This window comes from Anser cygnoides, chromosome 3 (assembly GCF_040182565.1).
Source record: "Anser cygnoides isolate HZ-2024a breed goose chromosome 3, Taihu_goose_T2T_genome, whole genome shotgun sequence".
Lineage (NCBI taxonomy): Eukaryota > Metazoa > Chordata > Aves > Anseriformes > Anatidae > Anser > Anser cygnoides.
Genome location: NC_089875.1, coordinates 65,956,563 through 65,974,337, shown reverse-complemented (window position 1 = coordinate 65,974,337; position 17,775 = coordinate 65,956,563). Strand labels below are relative to the sequence as shown.

Genomic DNA, 17,775 nt, shown 5'->3' with positions numbered 1-17,775 from the left:
TTTTAACTGAAAAAAAAAATTAAGTAGATAAGTATACCTAAAAAAGAAACTATCTTAAAAATGTGGACATTTTGTAAAACAAAAATAAAGAAACAAAAAAGTACAAACTTTGCTATGGTTAGGATAAAAGCAACGTGAAAAAATCAAGATTTAAATACCTCTAGGACAAAAGTGACTATTTCAGAGAGAAAATATTTTATTTTCTTTACAAAATGAATAGAAAATATATTTTCATGGTTTTAACATTTTGACTATATATAAAGCTGATAGATATTTTCAAACTTCAAAAACAAAACACACTTGTACACAAGCGTCACCCTTCATGCTCCTTCAAAAAGTCCAAAGTCATGCCTTAAAAAAATTAAAAACACCTTTGAAAATAGGTGAATGTAGTGCAAAGTTGTCACTAGATTTTATTAGATCTTGCATTAAGTTCTAAGCTATACAAACGGAGGTGGCAATAATAAAAAAAAGCCATTCTGTCCTATTTGTCTACCTTGCTCTTTTTTTTGCTCTTTGCATTTGTCAGCAGTGTCTATAAACCGTGTACGTGTGCATTTCATGCTTTGTACAAATGCTTCTCCATAGATGAAGCGCAACCATAAATCATACTTTCGGACTAGTTGGCTTGTGCTTCAGAAGATTTTCTTCTGTGAGTCAAGCACTGCAAGATGAAAAACAGATGATTAAAGGTTAATATAAAATTTTATTCTGGGTGCAGAGGATGACCAGAGCTGAAACTAGCCCTGACTCACCCATGAGAAAGATAAAGTGAAGAAGGACAGTGCATACTCCCTCAGGGAAAAGACAGGGCGAAAATGAGGCACCTTTACTAGGAATGAAAATGCTACCAGAGAGGTATAAGTCAAACCAAGAAAGAAATGTGCTCACTCCATGCTTAAGATAATAATTTTTTGTGAGTACTCATGAACTACAGCTGCAGATCCTTCCCTGATCAGAAAAATACGTCTCTAACATCTCCATGCCCTCCTTTTCTGCCAGACCTTTAGCTTCTCTGTGTGCTATACTTTTTTGAATGAATCTCTTTTTGTAGGTGAAGGGCTCCATCACTGTGACATTGTTTCTGCTCTGTTTTTGTTGTATGAACTTATGTCTGAAACCACAAATCTTTGATTAACCTTTGACAAAAACATTTTTTTTTCCTTACCTGGATTTAGACAGTTTTCTGTCAAATGTTACCAGGACTGATCTTTGTAACAATCCTTAACCAAGGCATAGTTTTTCCCTGTTTCAGCTACTGTAATTAATGGTCTCCTAAAGCCATAGTAGATTTTAAAGTGCCCAGAAAACTGTGGTCAGACTGCACTATTTGCTAAGGGGTTTCAACTCTTCTCTTACTTACTTACTTGCTTACTGTCCTTCTGCCCACAGAGTTCAAATCAAATGCTAATTATTTTAATTCAGTTTTGGTTCACTCTGTATTCAACATTTGTCTTAAGTATAATCCAGTTCTCCTACCCCAAATTTGCCACTTTTTTATCATTCACATAGATCAACTTCTATGAAATACCTACAAACTAAAATTAGAAATGTGGCAAACTTTGAGATTTCTTCCCATAAAGCTTTCTCTGAATTTCCCTAGCTGAAGAAGCAGAAGAAGGTGCCTTTGAATCTTTGAAGAAAGATTTCCATTTTGAAAAGGAGGTTGCCAAAAATCTATCCTTTTCAGTTCTCCTGGATTTCTCTAAGTCTCAGGAGTAATAAAAATAAAAAATTAAAAAATCAGGTAAACGTATCGGTGTAAACTTAAGCAGCCCTGTCCTTGTTAACTCCTCCCCTGCTACTGGCACTTTACCTTGTAGAAGCATGGGAATTAGCTTTCAGTTCCACTCTTCCTTTTATTTTTACCCTCCCAAACTTCTTAAATATCAATATGCCTGGTTCATGGTTGTCCTGAAAAATGCTGTTCACCTTTACTACTTTCAGGAGAAAATGCTGTTTGGAAAACAACCACGTATTTCCGTTCTTCCAGGCTGCAGTAAATCTGTATACAATACGATGTGTCTTTCATTTTTTTGTATCTATCTTAACTCTATCCTTTGTACCCTACCTTCTGTCTGCTTGTACAATAATTGCCATCTCCACTTCTAAACCATGACATAATGAAGGCTGCTGTAATCAATTAAACCATGTTCTATTTAACTAGTAAACGGGGATATTTAAGAGATTGATTTCTGAGTCAATCAATACTTCTTAACAATGGACTCTTATATCTCCTAACGTTCATGAAATTATAGTGCTAAATCCTTATTCTTGGTTTCATTGCTCCAGCAGTCTTAAACACATCAACCATATGTGGTTGGAAAACTTTAAAATTAAACATCAGAAGACTAGGGGGAGGAAAGTTTCCTTTTGCCTCTCAAGAAAATGCATTGTTTAATTCATTCAAATATAAATGGAATGCTCATACTAAGCCACTGGGATGTTCCTAATTTCTTAAAGATGTTTCTTCATGTGATGAAGTATCATCTGACCCAATAAACCAACACTAGCCTGAGCTCGTAGGTTCACAAAAAATAAGCATTGCAGCATTGCCCAACAACCTTCCCACTTCCTTTCCTTTTGGTTTTCTGTATGAATGAACCCCTTTCAGGGGAAATGTTAGAATGATATTTTCAGATCTCCAGACAATATAGGATCAAACCACAGAATTAAAGTATTTTCTTTGTCTTAAGATAGCTTTCCTTTCTAAGTATTAAAAAATACTTGGATCAGATCAATTGTTTCCTTTGAATGCAAGTACAAATGGAATGAAGTGTTTAAACATTCAGTTTGCTGGTATTATTTTTAGAGACAAACAGTTTAATCCGATCACTTTTTAAGCTTCATGTTGATTAAAAGGCATATTCTAAAATTAATATTTAGAATATAAAGAGGGTCACAATGTGCTTGGAGATGAGGCAAAAAAGTCAGGTGAACTAATAAAGTAATGTCATTTTGTGTAGGCAGTACAATGCTGAATTCCTTTTTTTTTTAAAAAAAAAAAAAAAGTAACTAAAAAGTATGTTAGCTTAAATTTTCTGTAGAAAGTAGAATGTCCCCCAAGTGGTGAGATGAAAAAGTTAAAATATTTCTTACTGCACTCTACTGGCTGATTCTACTCCCTTATGGCTTCAGTCAGGGGTAACTGTGATTTCAAACAATAACGTTTACATTTAACTTAGCGGGACTTGACAAGCAGCGCTTTCCTAATGATGTGACTGAGTTTAATTGCTTTGCCGCTCCTGTTGTCGTGCAACCCTTGTGTTATTGACCACAGAAATAGGGAATGCTCGACTGAGTCTGGCAGCTTGTATAGCTGTATTTTCTATTGGAGAAAGGTGCATCACTGAGGAAAAAGCCCAGGAGAGACCAAAGGGATACATTTTAGAATTCTGGATTAATGAAAAAGATGCCCGTATAGCTCTGACTCTCAAAGTTGGATCCCTAATTTTTAATCTCATATACTTGTGTTTCAGTAAATTTTTGCCCAATTTAGTTAAATAACATGAAAACAAGCAGGCCTCCAAAATCCAGGCATGTTACATATCTAAATAGATATTTTTGATATCCAAACACTGAGGCCACCCTTCTAACTAATTTGTGCTACTCTATACTTTCAAAATAATCCATCCTACTGTCTACATCCAGTATATCTTTATGTTGACATCGAATTAATAATCACAATTAGCATATTGTTAGAAATGTATCTAAATGTAAAAAATGCTAGAGCTCATTATTTATTAATCATGACTAATATTTTTCTTATTAAAATAAACTGTTGGTGCCTAATTGTGGGCATGAGGAGCCTGGCCACAGCTTTGAAGCCTGGGCTTCAATCCACGCAGAAAGGACAAGAACCACCCCAGTGGAAGAGATGTTTGCTTTTGTTCTTACCTCAGCACTCTATACCCAAGAGTGAATAGGGCTCTCCATAAAGCAAGGGCTCCAGAACAGGGACATAACACCTCCTTTTGTGCCTTGGCAGACCTCAAAAAGTTCAATCATCACCATGCGGCCAAATCTCTCTCCTCCTACCATCCTTCGTCATGCAAGGTGAAAAGACAGCTTGAATGAGCAGAGACATGATGGCCAGAGTTGCTTTCCCTCAGGGAAATCCTTCTGTTATCTCCTGCTGCATCTCTGCTCATGCCTGGGTTGTTCTTTCCCTGGAAGCAGGAGAAGGTGGCCCATCATAAGGAGCTCCTCTTGGCCAGCTTCGAATTGTCTGAGGCCTGAATTGAGACCAAGTTACTTCCTCAGGAAAACATGGTGAAAAGTGGCATCACTACATGGGGATCTGGCAAAAAAAAATATATATATATAAATAAGGGATTCCTCTGCCAGACTTTTGCTAGGTTTGACTGGGTCTCATTCTGTCAGTTTTCTATTTTCACCAGGACCAAATGTAGCTATAAAAGTGGCAGAGGACTGAACAGCATTTAAAATAAGCCAATTTACAGCCCAAGCTTTTGCTGAGATTTTATATTCTGCCATTTACTGAAAATATCTCTGTGTGTGAGATCTTTCCCCTTAAGAACGTATATCCTTCCTGCTTGTTCAGACTCTGATCTTAATCTTGATTGTTTGATGTCATAATCTGTTGTATGGGAATGCAGAGAAATGCCTTCAAAAAACCTCCAGTGCTAATTGGGAGAAGGTGCCTTCTGGGGTTTTTCTGTATGCAATAGTTTCAGGAATTATTGGAAGAAAGCATATTAATCAATTTTGCAGATGACTTGCGGTGGGAAAAGATCATAAACCACTTAAAGGCTGGGAATAATGCAGAACACAGCTTTCATAAAACAAAGAAAGAATCTAACATCACTTGGAACACACTGGATATCCAGATCACTTCCCATAGCTATTCAACAAACATTTCTGAAAACATTTTGAAAACCAATATAGAAGTGAGAATGAGTCAGTGACAAAGAAAGAAATATATTCATGACTCAGTCTTTGGAAGCACTGGGAAGAAACAGAAGTGCTTCAGGATTCAATGTTATGCTCCTAAATTCCAGAAAAGACTATCCAAAATGAGTGTTGCTATGCTCTGTGATTATTTTCAAAAATAAAAATAAAAAGACAATAACAATCATATATCCTGTTCAATGCTATTTTATTACAAGTGCCATTTTCTTTATATGGTAGTGGCAATGAACATCTTTAGGGTACCTTTTAATTTCAAAACCCATAACAAGATTTACTGTCTTCACTTCCTAATTTTTCTTGTAATCTGTGAATCAATTTATATGTTATTAACATGATCTTGTCAGGATGCATAGAGTCAGAAGAATCTGGGATTAAGTAACAGCAGCAACAGGTCTGGTAACATATGCTTTGCGAAACAATTTCAGGCCTCCAGATACCACCATCTGAATGTTTTCCTACTACCTTTTATTTACAAAATATGAAATATTTCATATAACCTTTTTCTGACTTTTTATCATTTTATATCATCTTTTTTTTTTCTATGATAGCTCACATTTCATCAGTTCATAAAGAATCACAGCTTCTGTAATTGCTCTGATTTGACTAGAAAATAAAGCACATCTGCATTTTATGGTATACTTTAGACAAGTCTTTTGATTAGTGCTGCATTATCACCTGGGGAAATAAACACAAGGATGAGAATTAAGTGGTTTCGTCGTATTATGTGGTCCCTAATCAAGCCATTTTAAGATTCTGGTTTAGTTTCCTGGTATATAAAAAGAGAATTAAAAAATGTACCTGCCTTGCAGAGATATTATATGACAGTTAATTTATAGTGCACTATGAACATCTAAAGAAAAATATGTGATTGATGAGTGTTAACTTATTAGCCTATTTATGTCTCACATTCATTTTTATTTCTCTTCTCTAAACTCTCAGTGAAGTAATCTTTTTTTTCTAATACTGAAATAACCAAAGTCAGCTTCTTGCTTCAGTCTTGCAGGGCCCAGAAGATTATTGTCTGGGACTTTGCTGGTCTTTTTACGCACATTGTGTCATACTGGGCGTTCTTTCATCATTTTATTTTTATTAACAGTCAGAGAAAACCTTTGTTTTGTCATACTTATTGCCTTTTCTCAATATTTCTACTATCTCCAAATCATTTATTCACATTTCTTTTCTAACTTTTCATTTGCAATAGTTTTCTGAATATACTGTGTATGGGATCATCAAAAAAAAATAAGTCAATTCTAGCTTAAGCGTTTACAAGACTGAGAGAATTTTTTATTCCTATTGTGTAAGATGGTTCTCTTATAACTTAATTATGGTAAACAAGAAGGATCAGGCCAAATGAAGAAAGATGGAATGTTTTGTTTACTAATGAATTTCACACAGACATAGCAGTTTCTCTGCTGCTGGCTTAAAACAAGGCAGACGCAAGTGGTATGAACAACATTGTCGGCAGCAACATCATTTGCTTAACCTCAATGCATCAAAAAAAAAAAAAAGAGAAAATGTTTTTTGGAATGCAAATATTATTGTGAAATAGGAAAAAAGAAAGAGGAAAGGAAAAAATATAGGTTACACATGGCTTCTTTTAATGGAAATAGTATGATGTCGTTTCTCCCTTTCTTCATGGTTTGAAGTCAGCAATCCCCAGAGAGAAAAATTCTGAAGTTGTAATGAAAAGGGATCATTTCAGAACACATAACAGGCAGTTCCCTCTTCTTTTATGTTCTAGGGAGAGAGAATGTTTCCATTGTATGTGGGTTTTTGATATATGACTTTGAAAAGAATACTCAATCTTTCCATGAAAAGGTTGAATATTCTTCTCTTTGCTTAGTTCTCATTCCTGAATTACATTGAAATCCCACTCTCTGGTTATTCATAACTTGTTAAAGTTTCCCTGTGAGGCTCAAAATTGTAGCACTCAAGTCTAGCAAAGACATTTTTAAAATAAATACCAAGCTAAAATAAATATTGCATTGCAGAATAAACATCTGAGACACAGAGAAGGGAGACTACCCCATACTTCCCTTTTTTTACCCGCATGGTGAGAAAAGAAAAAAATATGCCAGTAAAAGGGTTTGCTGACATTAAACTGTGAGGCCATTTGTTGGTGCAAAGCATTTCAACCTCAAAGACTACTTGGAGGTTGAACTTGAGACATTCACACTATGCAGTAATTGCATTGTTTAACAATTAAACCTTAAGCAGTTCTGTTATTGAGTTACTCTTTCAAAGCCTGACTTGAAAACAAATCCAATTGCCTTATAACAGTCTCTAAAAGAAAACTGGAGCTTCAAGAAACCCGTGCAGTAGATCTTTCATTGTTATTCTTCCTGAGCTGCCAGTGCAGTTTAGAGTTCATCAGTGTGAAGAGTTCCTAAGAATGACCGAACTAAAAATAGATCTCAAATAGCTAAAAGGTGAAGCAAGCAGAGGTGTACGCTTAGAGAAGTGGAGCTATATTGATAACATTTGTGAGTATTAGCTGGATTTTTTAATCCTCTAATGATTAGGCTACTTAGAAATAAATTTTCTTGCTAAAACTTGAAGTCACACATGGCATTCCTCAGCTGCACAATCAGATGCTTGCTTAGCAAGGGCTCTGTTCTTCCATCCTGGAAAGACCAATGGTCTGTTTATCTTACCTGAAATTAGGTTCACAATCATTTACTTCACCTATACTTTCTTAGGCACCCTCAAATCCTTTGTAGAAGAGAAATAGAAAGGGCTTTCCAGTCATTTATTTTGTGTGCCATTTTTAGACTGTGGTGGCTCTCCCTGCAAATTTTTCTTGCTGCTGACAAGGAAAGAAAATTAGGTGATCAGCCCAAACATAGCTAGCTAGTATTTCTGTGCTAATTCATGGCAGAATTGTGTCCTATCAGATCTTGGACTTGGATTTTGAATACTCTTTACAAATTCTTCTCAAGCAATATTTAAATACTACAGGCCTCATAAAAAAAAATCTGTGTAGAGTGTGTACTCAGTGTTTCATGATAGGGAGATGCATTTCATTCAGAAAGAGCAGGGAGCACAGTGAGTCATTGCTGACAAAAGTTCCAGTACATGGAGGATGACTTTTATGAGCATGCTTCTGTTTTAATGGAGGATTTATTGACCTTAGTAGTTTTGTGAGATTTAAATTATCTTTTAAATCAAGTATGCAGGATTTAAAGTTTTAGCTGACATGCCCAGGCAATTTACAATTGCATTAATTGTTTCGGGATTTTCCAGCAATGTTTTGTGGTATTCATTTTCCATTGCTATAGTAAATAAGCCAGTGGCTGTTACTGAGACACCATACGTTCAACTCTCCCAGAAGGACTTTATTCAGAGTGACTTCCTAACTTTTCAATGCATGCTGAAGAACAATATTCACAGTAAGTAAACGGTTTTGTAAATTCCAACTTGAAAATGCAAACATCTACTGTCCCACACACTCTGTGAGAGCTACCACAATGACTCTTTCAGTGCAGGATTCAGCTCTCCTAACCCGGGACACAAAAAGCAAACACCTTGCTGAAGTAAGTCATCTACTCAACATGTATTTTCTGTGGAGAGACACAGGCAAGCCCTTCTTAAAGCAGGTGTTTGAGATAGGTGCACCGAATCACTTTCCTGAGGTGCCAGTGTCACTCCTTCACAAGGAGCAGAGTTAGCAGTCTCAGACAAGACATCTAACTTGAAGTGAAGTCAGATGAATCCCAACACAATGAAGCCCATAATTTATATTTTTTAAGGTGCAAAGTCCTTTAGAGGTTGCATGGAAGACGGTAAACTAGCATTAGGCTTTTCTGAGAAGAGCCCTTTCTAATAGAAAGAGAATGTTTCACAGATGGGTGAGTTTTTCCTTTCTCTTCATTTCCACCATGCAAACTTGAATAGTATATTTTTTTTGGTTCCCAAAATGTGTAGAAAAGTTGAGGAAAGATGGTATAGGCAAAAAGACAGTCTGAGCAAGGAGAGCAGCTCAGAGGTAAGTACCTGGGATTCAGATAGGACTTATATACTGCTGGGAAGTGAGGGTGACAGCAGGATGATAGCATTTCACAGCAGAGAGTGGGAACATCTGGGCTAGCAGAGTGACACTGAGTGACGGGGAGTGACAAGAACCATTCTGGGTGTAACTTGGGCTACCAGCTTAGAGGGCAGAGGTAGGACTTGTGTAGGACTACTGTTTCCCTATATCACTTTACACTTCAACCACAAACACTTGAAATTCATCAATACTACAGGTTTAGCTCATTCCCAGCCAGTAAAATGGGTTGTTTTGGCAAGACTCCACTTAGTCTCATACACTTCAGAGCTAGATTTGTACTTAACATAATGTATTTCCTTGCATGGTTTCTACAACCAATTCATTTTGGTCACTGTGGTTTGGGGATAGACTTGACCAAATTCAAATCTGTGTCACAGCCATTTTCATCACAGAGCAGTTAGAGATTACAGCATTTCCAAATGGCCCACATTCATGACTAAAGTCCAAAAGGCCCATACATGAAAATCTGCAGCAATCAAGTGGTTAAACAGCATTCAACAAAATCGTCTTGAATTTGGATAATGAAAATTTGAATCAACATGCTCTGGTAAGCAATAACCATACACTGAATGCCAGCTGAATATTTAAACTGAAAATGCAAAGCAGAGAAGCATAACAACTCGATTACAAACTTCCTTTCTATAAAGGAAATATTGTTTTAAGTGAGCTGTTCTAATGATCAAGTACACCACAGGAATGTGTCAGCAATTACAGCAATCAACACAGCACGATTTTTTCAACCTCACTTTATCTAGCATCTCCTAAACACTAAGGGGGGCTACGTCCTTTGGACCCAGGCTATATGCATGAAAAAATGCTGGAAGCCAACTTTAAATAATTAGACCCAAAGGAACACGTATACTCACTGTGCGATCTCCTGTGTCAAGCACTCTCAGGCTTGTGTAAGTTTCATGCAACTAGAGGACAGTGTAATCTGCTGAGGAAGACGTAGAGAGAACTGAAATAAATCATACTTTTTGAGATCAGACTTTGAGCTTGTGACTAGATAACAAGAACCCGGTCAGAACTTGTCAGCAGCACGGGCAAAAATTGATGTCTGCTGCTCCAAGCATGAAGGCTTGTGCTGGGCAGGGGCCTGATGGTTCCACCCATGGTCAGAGCTGGCATGGAGAGCTGCAGGAGGAGGCCACGAGGCCCAAGACAGCTACAGCCTCCAAGGGGTGGGAGGGATGAGGGCAGAAAAAGCCAGTGTTAGCTCAGCAGATACTCCAGCCCTGGGCACTTCTTTGAATTCATTTGTCTTCTTAACTACACAGACCAGTGTGATGGAAAGACTGCTGGCAGAATAATTTGAGAAGGGCTGGATGTTCTGCTGTGGGGCTGTGTGTGTCTCTAGGAACACTGGCACAGTACTGTCAGGCTTTGCTTTCACTAGAATTTTAGTTGTATTTTAAAAGCCAAGACTGTCCAATTAACAGATAAATCCAATCTTCCAGTTCCCAAAATCCACCCTTATGCTCCAGTATTAGCTAGAAGAGGTACTCAAATAGTAAATTAATGCATTATGTTTCACTGCGATCAAAATATCAATGAATTGCTGGAGAAGAAGGCAGCTGTGTAGCTAGGCCTCTTACAGTGGTGCCAAAGACAGACTTTACTATGTACCAGTAGAAAAGAAAGGCAAGCACAATTTATATGTATATATACACACATGGAATTGTGTACATCACATTAGCAATATACAACTGTACTCATTCAATTAGACTGAAAAGTTTAGATCTTTGCACCACCAAATGTCTATCTCACATAGAAAAGAATGAGGTTAAAGCACAAATACACACTGCAAATGATCGAAGAAAGAAGGTATTTTATATGCATGCTTACTGACTACAGCAAATCCAGACAGAGGAATACAAAGCTGGGAATCACAGTTCAGATCTGCAAGGGGTGCATCTGTTAGAGAAATATGACCATCGTGTAAGCTATGCAGAAGTTCAAAGCAGACAAGTCAGAGTATAAGCAGTTAGGTGACTCGGGCCCTCAAAGTATTAACTTGTAGGCTACAGTTCCAAGGATGCTAGACCCCTGATTTAGGCATCTAAAGAGACAGATAAATGCCAAACTCTATTTGAGGAACATTTGCACAGTCAGTAAAAAGAGTAGAAAGGAAAGGGGAAGAAAATATTTCCTAGGAACAAAATACTCTGTGGCACCCTGCTACCATGGTGTCCGGTAAATAGCACAGCTTTCTGCCGGGATGAATTCTGAGCACCTGCACACACTGGAGAAGCAAGCCCAGCAGGTCTAATACTATTTTTGGCCTAGAGTGAAGAGCATTTACCACTTTAGCTTTTGTAAACCCAGCTGGAGTGATAGAGAGCATCATTTCTATAAGTTTGGTGACTGCCATCTTCAGCAGCTGCTGAGCAGAAATTACCATCTTTAGCAATTATTTAGTGGGTTTATGGCACATTGTATTGGGAATTTGGAATGAATCACTTGTGACCTAATTAGAACTGGAAGCCAGTTTCAGTTGGGGGTTGTCATGCCATTCCCCATATCTATTCTACATAACCACTTAGGTATTTCCAAACCACATCTGTCTTCACAACTCAATGAAAGGGCTAGCAGTCCACTGACCATGCTTCTGAGTTATCACTTCACTGTAACACAACCTTATCAAAAGGCTGCCTAGGTATTGAAAGCCCGGGGCATTTTAAAATGATAATCAGGATACTTGAGCAACAGTAATCTTAGACTCTGAGTTAACTGAAAAGGTAACAAATTATTTACTCCCTCAAGGTAGGATACAAAAGAAAATGGATGAACTCCACCTAAGGCAACAAGAAAATCCTAGTACAAATGCTGTTATGTAAGTATGCTGCTGTTACTGGAGTCTCACATTTCATGCCTTTATGCAGCTTAACACTGTGCCTTACTTTTGACATGAGAGGATTTTAGCATGTGAACAGGCTTGCAGGTGAGAGAACAAACAGATGGCAGAAGGAGTAGGGATGCCGTTGTAACAACTCTGAACGGTGGCATTCCAGATTTTTACCACAACATTGCTGGAATGCTGGGAGACGTTCCAAATTACCTCACTAGCTCATCACGATTATTATTTTTTTTTTTTTAAGAAAGTCAGGGGAAATGACATTAGCCTGGGGCAGCAGGCAAACAAAGAAAGAGGGAAAGAGACAGAGATAGAGAAAGAAAGAAAGGTAAAGATGCCTCCAAAGAGTTTCTTTACTTTTCAAATGTTTCTCCAAAAGGTATCAAGATGTATTGAGCCCCAAGGCAACAGCCGAAAAGCTCATCTCAGTTGCACTTGGAGAAAGCAGGAATAATAGCAGAGGCTTCAGTCATGATTTACAATGATGTGAGTGAAAACTGAATCTGGCAAACCTCCATCTGCTTAATGAAAAACTTGCCGAGGAAAAAAACACTGAAAAAAAGACTGATAGAAGATTAGCAAGAACTAGCACGAAAGTGAATATTACAGCACTAGTATATCTATCATTGACCACCATCTGATTAGTAACAAATATTTTGTTTCCATTTTTTTTAATTGCACTATTTTCATTTCAACTTTACAAAGCTATGATTATTTGCCAGTTTCTTCTGGATGTCAGAGCACATCAAAATCTTGGACATGGACTTGAAGCCTTCCACTGTTATTCAAGGAAAGTATCCTTGCATGGTGGTGTGACAGAAAATATGAAGATAATAATAGGAAAAGCAGTCCCAAGGGAACACCAATAGCCACTTTGCTTCTCAGCTCCTCATAACTCTATCGGTGTCTACATCCAGCCCAGCATCTCACTTCTGAATTCTCCTTGAATGCAGAGAAAGCATGCAAGGAAATCAGTTATTTGATTATCTCCTCTTTTGTATCATTCCTTCTGAGGCTCGGGCTTCTGCTTGAAAATGCCAAGTAGCAACACTATACCCTCAAAGGCATAGAAATAAGAGCTGAAAACCCCTCCCTTACATCACTTAACATAGTCCCTGCCAAGAAGAATTGCTCCCTACAGTACATTCATAAGTGTTTCCTACTATCCAGCTCCAAATGACTGAAGTGATAGGGCTTCCGTTGTCTCCCTGGGGAGGTTTCACCACAGCCTATTCAAGTATGCTGTTAGGAGAGGGAGAGACAGTGATTTCATTGTGTACCACCTCTCAGGGTTCCTACAAAGGGGCTGGCTCCATGCTGCACCTGGAGCAATCTGAAGTATTCTGATGACGCAGTGGTGAAATTTCCTGTTCACTTGTCATCATGAACCTGATGGGCAACACTGCAGTGAGCCAGAGGACAAGTGAGCCAAATTCCTAGTCAGCTTGGCTGGAAACAGATTCCAAGCAAGGATATGGCCCTCAAGTGAAAACTTGCAACTCAATTTGGCTCCAACCTACATCCCTTGGAAGTCAGTGGACAAGGGAGAAAGGCTTTTAAGTAAGCTCTTTGGGACAGCGACTAGCAGACTGTGTGTTGTGTGGTGATTATCATGAGTAAAAATAGTAATAACAATAATAAAAATTTTCAGAAGTCAATCTATGCAGCTCTTTCAACAAATTAACATGATATATGAGTGGGGCTAGGGCCAGAAAATGCCTAACTCCCTGGTTATGAAAAAGATGGAATTAGTGGGGTATTAGTTGTTTTCAAAGGATTAATGAGTTACACATTTAGGGGAAAGAAAAAAAAAAAAGGCAATTCTTTAGTGGTTATAGAAGGCCTGATTTTGATCTAACTCTTCTCTGCTAGGGTAACTCCACTGAATCCTGTGGGGCTCTTCTTGACTGACAGCCATGCAGCGGAGCAATAGTACCTTCATGTGTAAGCCTTACGTCTTTGGTAGTGTACACAGTGTCTGTAGCAGAGCTTTCTCTGAAATAGTACAGATGTTAGTTGTATGCTGGCACCAGAAATTACCACAGTGGTACAAAATATTTGAAACCACTAACTGGATCATCTTTCCTCTGTGTGATTAAATACAGTCTAAAAATGTTCTTTTTGTAACTTTTTAAAGCTGTTGCTCTTCCCAGGCAGATAAAAAGAATCTTAGACTAACTGCGTGTGTGTGTGTGTGTGTGTTTGTGTTTAATCTAATAGTTTTGTTAGAGAAGCACCTTTAAGCATCACAGCACAGGGAAGCACACGTAACTGAGGGGTTATTTATTTGTACTTCTTCTGGGTATATCAACTTCCCAGAACCTGATAGTGGCTTCTAAAACATCTCTATATTTCCAAGGGCAAATTGTTTAGCATTTTTGAATGCTGCTTCCTAGTGTTGCTAGAACACTAGACTCGTACTAGCTGCAGTCTTCTGAGTTTTCAAGAAGAGTAAGATTTCCAGAAGAGCTTAACTATAGCGTAACGCTGTTTCCTGAGAGGTAAATGAAGAATTTCCCGCAGACTTCAACAGCAGTGGATGCAGGTAAACGCACAGTCTCACTCTCGATGACTTGTCCCCACTGCAATTAACTTCCAGCAAAGCCAACATCACTGCAAGCGTATTGGATGTTTCCAAACTCTTTTGCTCCTTTCATTTGTACATAGGATCTATAAATAAATTCAGGCATTTTGGTTTCAATAAGCTCTATTCATAATGACACTACCCTTAAATAGCAGGAATTCACTTTAGTAATACGATGAATTCTTTTCTGTGTCTTGTTTGCAAGCTGATTAAGTGCAATCACAGTGGCTTAGTTCAGAATTCTTACATTATGGAATACATTAAAAAAATAAAACAAAACACGGTCATCCGTGAAGGACTTCATAAAATGTCCAGGCTGTGAAAGGCAGTCGGCAATCTGTGCAAGTCACGTTCAAAACCTTTGTTTGACAGACTTTCCCAGAAGATTGGCGAAATGTTAAATAGAAATTGTACATGGAATTAGAAAGGGAACAAAATCAGCTGACTTAAGAAAGATCTGAACTCATAGTTCTTCCCACAGCCAACTGTATCATACTTTTTTTTTCCCAGAAACATTATGCCTGATAAAATCTCCCAGGCCCTGAATATTCACTGCTCAGTCATTTATTGTCCTTTTTAATAAACAGGTCAGGGGAGGTATTTGTGAACATAGCATATTTTTTTCTAAAGCCATCAGGCAGCCAATATTTTTCAGTACAATACCCTTCTTGTCTTGGGCATCTTTTCCATTCTGAACAAGGGCGTGAATGTTTCAAGATTAAAAAGACAAGAGACTTATTTATGTTTGTCCCTCTGTTTGTTGTACCATTTCTTTAAATACTCTTTCTTTCCATTCCACCACCCTTACCTTCACTAGCAGTTGCAGCTAGCCAGGCTTCTGAATGAACTATTACAGCTTTATTACAGAATATTAGACCCTGTGAGACCTGCCGCAGTAATAAGGTGACCTTAATGAACAGTTTTCTGCTTGCCTTTCTTTGCAGTGTAATACAGTGCAAAGACATGGGAGCAGTCCCTTGGGTGATATATTTAACACTACCTACATATTGAAGGGACAGAACAAGTGCATACCGCATCCTTAAAAACACCATGAAAATACCAGAATAAAGGTGTGTGGGAAGGCAACAGATTCAAGAAAGCATCCTTCAGTGTGCTAAGGCTGTGTCCAGTTCAGGAAAATAACAAACATCATAAGCTCTGGAAGGTTAAAAGTAAGGAAAAAAAAAAAAAGAAAAAAAAAAGTGGAATTTGAGAAACAAGTTGCAAAAGATGTGAACATGCATAATAAATCCTTTTTCAAACATGTTAGGAACAGGAAGCTTGCCAGATTTGTAGGACAAGAGATGATTTAGTCATAAAGAGTAAAACGACACACTCTTTAAGAAGACACATGCAAAACTCTGTTTCTACTGCAGCATCCTGGGGATATCTCTACACTAGAATCCTTCTCTGCATGAGAAGCAGCAGATGATTTGCTTCAAAGTCGTTCTAAAAATGACCCAGAAGTTCAAGAGAATCGTGTTTTAGCACCTGGTAGGTAGAATTCAGCATTCATCTATGGTGACTTTTATCTATGTCTTCAGTGCCCACTCCATCTAGGACATGGCACTATTACCCCTCACATATAAAAATAGTGTTGTAATAAGCAGATATATGAAACCATAATCTCAGTGCTGAGATATATCAGAACTATGACAGACACAAAAAGAAGGTACAAGGCAACCAGCAGTATGGAGAGGCTTCAATGGGAGAACCCATATAGGCTAGGAGCACTCTTAGACCTGGAAGAAGGGTGACCTGGTGACAAAGGTCATGAAGGAGGGATGGCTGCTGGGAGGCTCTTTGAGAACAGGAACCAGAAAGTATGAAGTGCAGGCACAGCTTTCAAAACAAACAGAAGGAAATATTGTTTCACATTACACATAGCCGGGCCATGGATTTCCTTGCCCAGGATGTTGTGGGAGATCTAAGTTTGTATAGGTTCAGAAATGGTTGGACAAAGTTACTGAAGAAAATTCTATCAAAGGTTATTAAATGCGAAAACATCTCTTCTGCTTTGAGAGCAAACCTTCCTTCTCAGATGGTCTGTATGAGGAGAGGCTGTTCTTTTCCCTGTGTTGTGACAAGCCACCTCAGGGCCAGCTCCTGGTCTGCAGCTTAGATGGGGCAATGGATTTTCAAGGCTCTCTGTCCTCAGAGCAAACTGCAGAATTTCACTTCATAATGTCAGCAACAGGTTGGAGTCTAAACAGAGCTGGGGAGGGGGCTCCCCCTTCTCCCCACCTCCGCTCCGCTGTTTATTTGACGCAGCCCACCTGTGGCACTGGAGGAGATCTGGGAGGCAAACAGCTAGGGGATGGGGGACGGCATTTTTCAGTAGCTTAAAACAGAGAGAGACCAGGATGAATGGAGCTGGAGTCAAATGTTGCCCTGGGGACGTAGGAAGCTTATAGAGATGGTGATATAATGTTGATCTAGTGTTCTCTACAGTGTGAGTAGAATTTTACATAGCTATGGCTAAAAACAGTTAGTTTTTCATTAATTCATTTTTTTTATGTGTAAAAAGCTCCCCAGGGAGCCCTATGGAACAGAATACATATGCCTTTTCAGCCTGTTATGACATCTGAACTTATACAGAGGGCCGTCGCTGGATTTTTCTAAACATGCTTCTTTTTCACCCAGATGAGAACGAGAGAGGCTGGTTCCTGTCAGTTGCTCAGTCTGTCAGATTTTAAGTCAGTCACACCAATCTGGAAGGCTGAGTGGTACATTAAACCTAAACATCAGCCCAGAATTAAAATACCTGAACCAAACACTGAGAACATTAAGGGACCGCTGGGGGCAGGTATCTGTCCTTGCTCTCCTGCCTGGGATGAGGTCAGCTTGTTGCACAGACAGACACACACCCCTCTGCTCCCTAGGAGAGGGAAGATGTGCAGGACATGCTATGTCATCCATACGGTTGGAGAGGCCCAGCATGGAGAAGAGATGACCTTGAGTAGAGAGAGGGTGGCCATATGTAAATTTACATTCCCTTTGTAACCCAAAGGCATTAAGAAAATTAGTATTTGTGTTGCTTTTCTCACACAGCTGGAATTTCCTTTTATATCTCAAACCTGCCAGAGGTGAGGACTTCTGGAAATCCAGCTGAAATGGTGCTTACATGGAACGGAGGGTGGATAGAAACCCGCTGTTGGAAAACCTCCAATGACTGATGCCTTTCTGAGCATTCACTCAACATGAATGATGTAAGAAATACAGAAGGTAAATGCATGATGACATCAGAGCCATCCAAGCTACATAAACACCAAAATAACTGCCCACCACAACAGAGCAGGAAAAAAAGTATCTGAGGTATTTTTCTCCTGTGCTTTCTTCATTAACAGTCTGCATGGC

At 38.6% G+C, this 17,775-nt stretch overlaps 1 long non-coding RNA gene across 1 annotated transcript in view; it reads right to left on the bottom strand.

Moving 5' to 3' along the window:
- Positions 1-324: 324 nt before the first annotated feature.
- Positions 325-17,775, bottom strand: part of LOC136790455 (uncharacterized) — a 41,553-nt gene continuing 24,102 nt past the window's right edge. The window contains exons 2-3 of the long non-coding RNA XR_010830394.1: positions 3,898-4,300; positions 325-664 (exon numbers count right to left, since the gene is read on the bottom strand). This is a non-coding gene — a long non-coding RNA (uncharacterized lncRNA). The remainder of the gene's footprint in view (positions 665-3,897; positions 4,301-17,775) is intronic.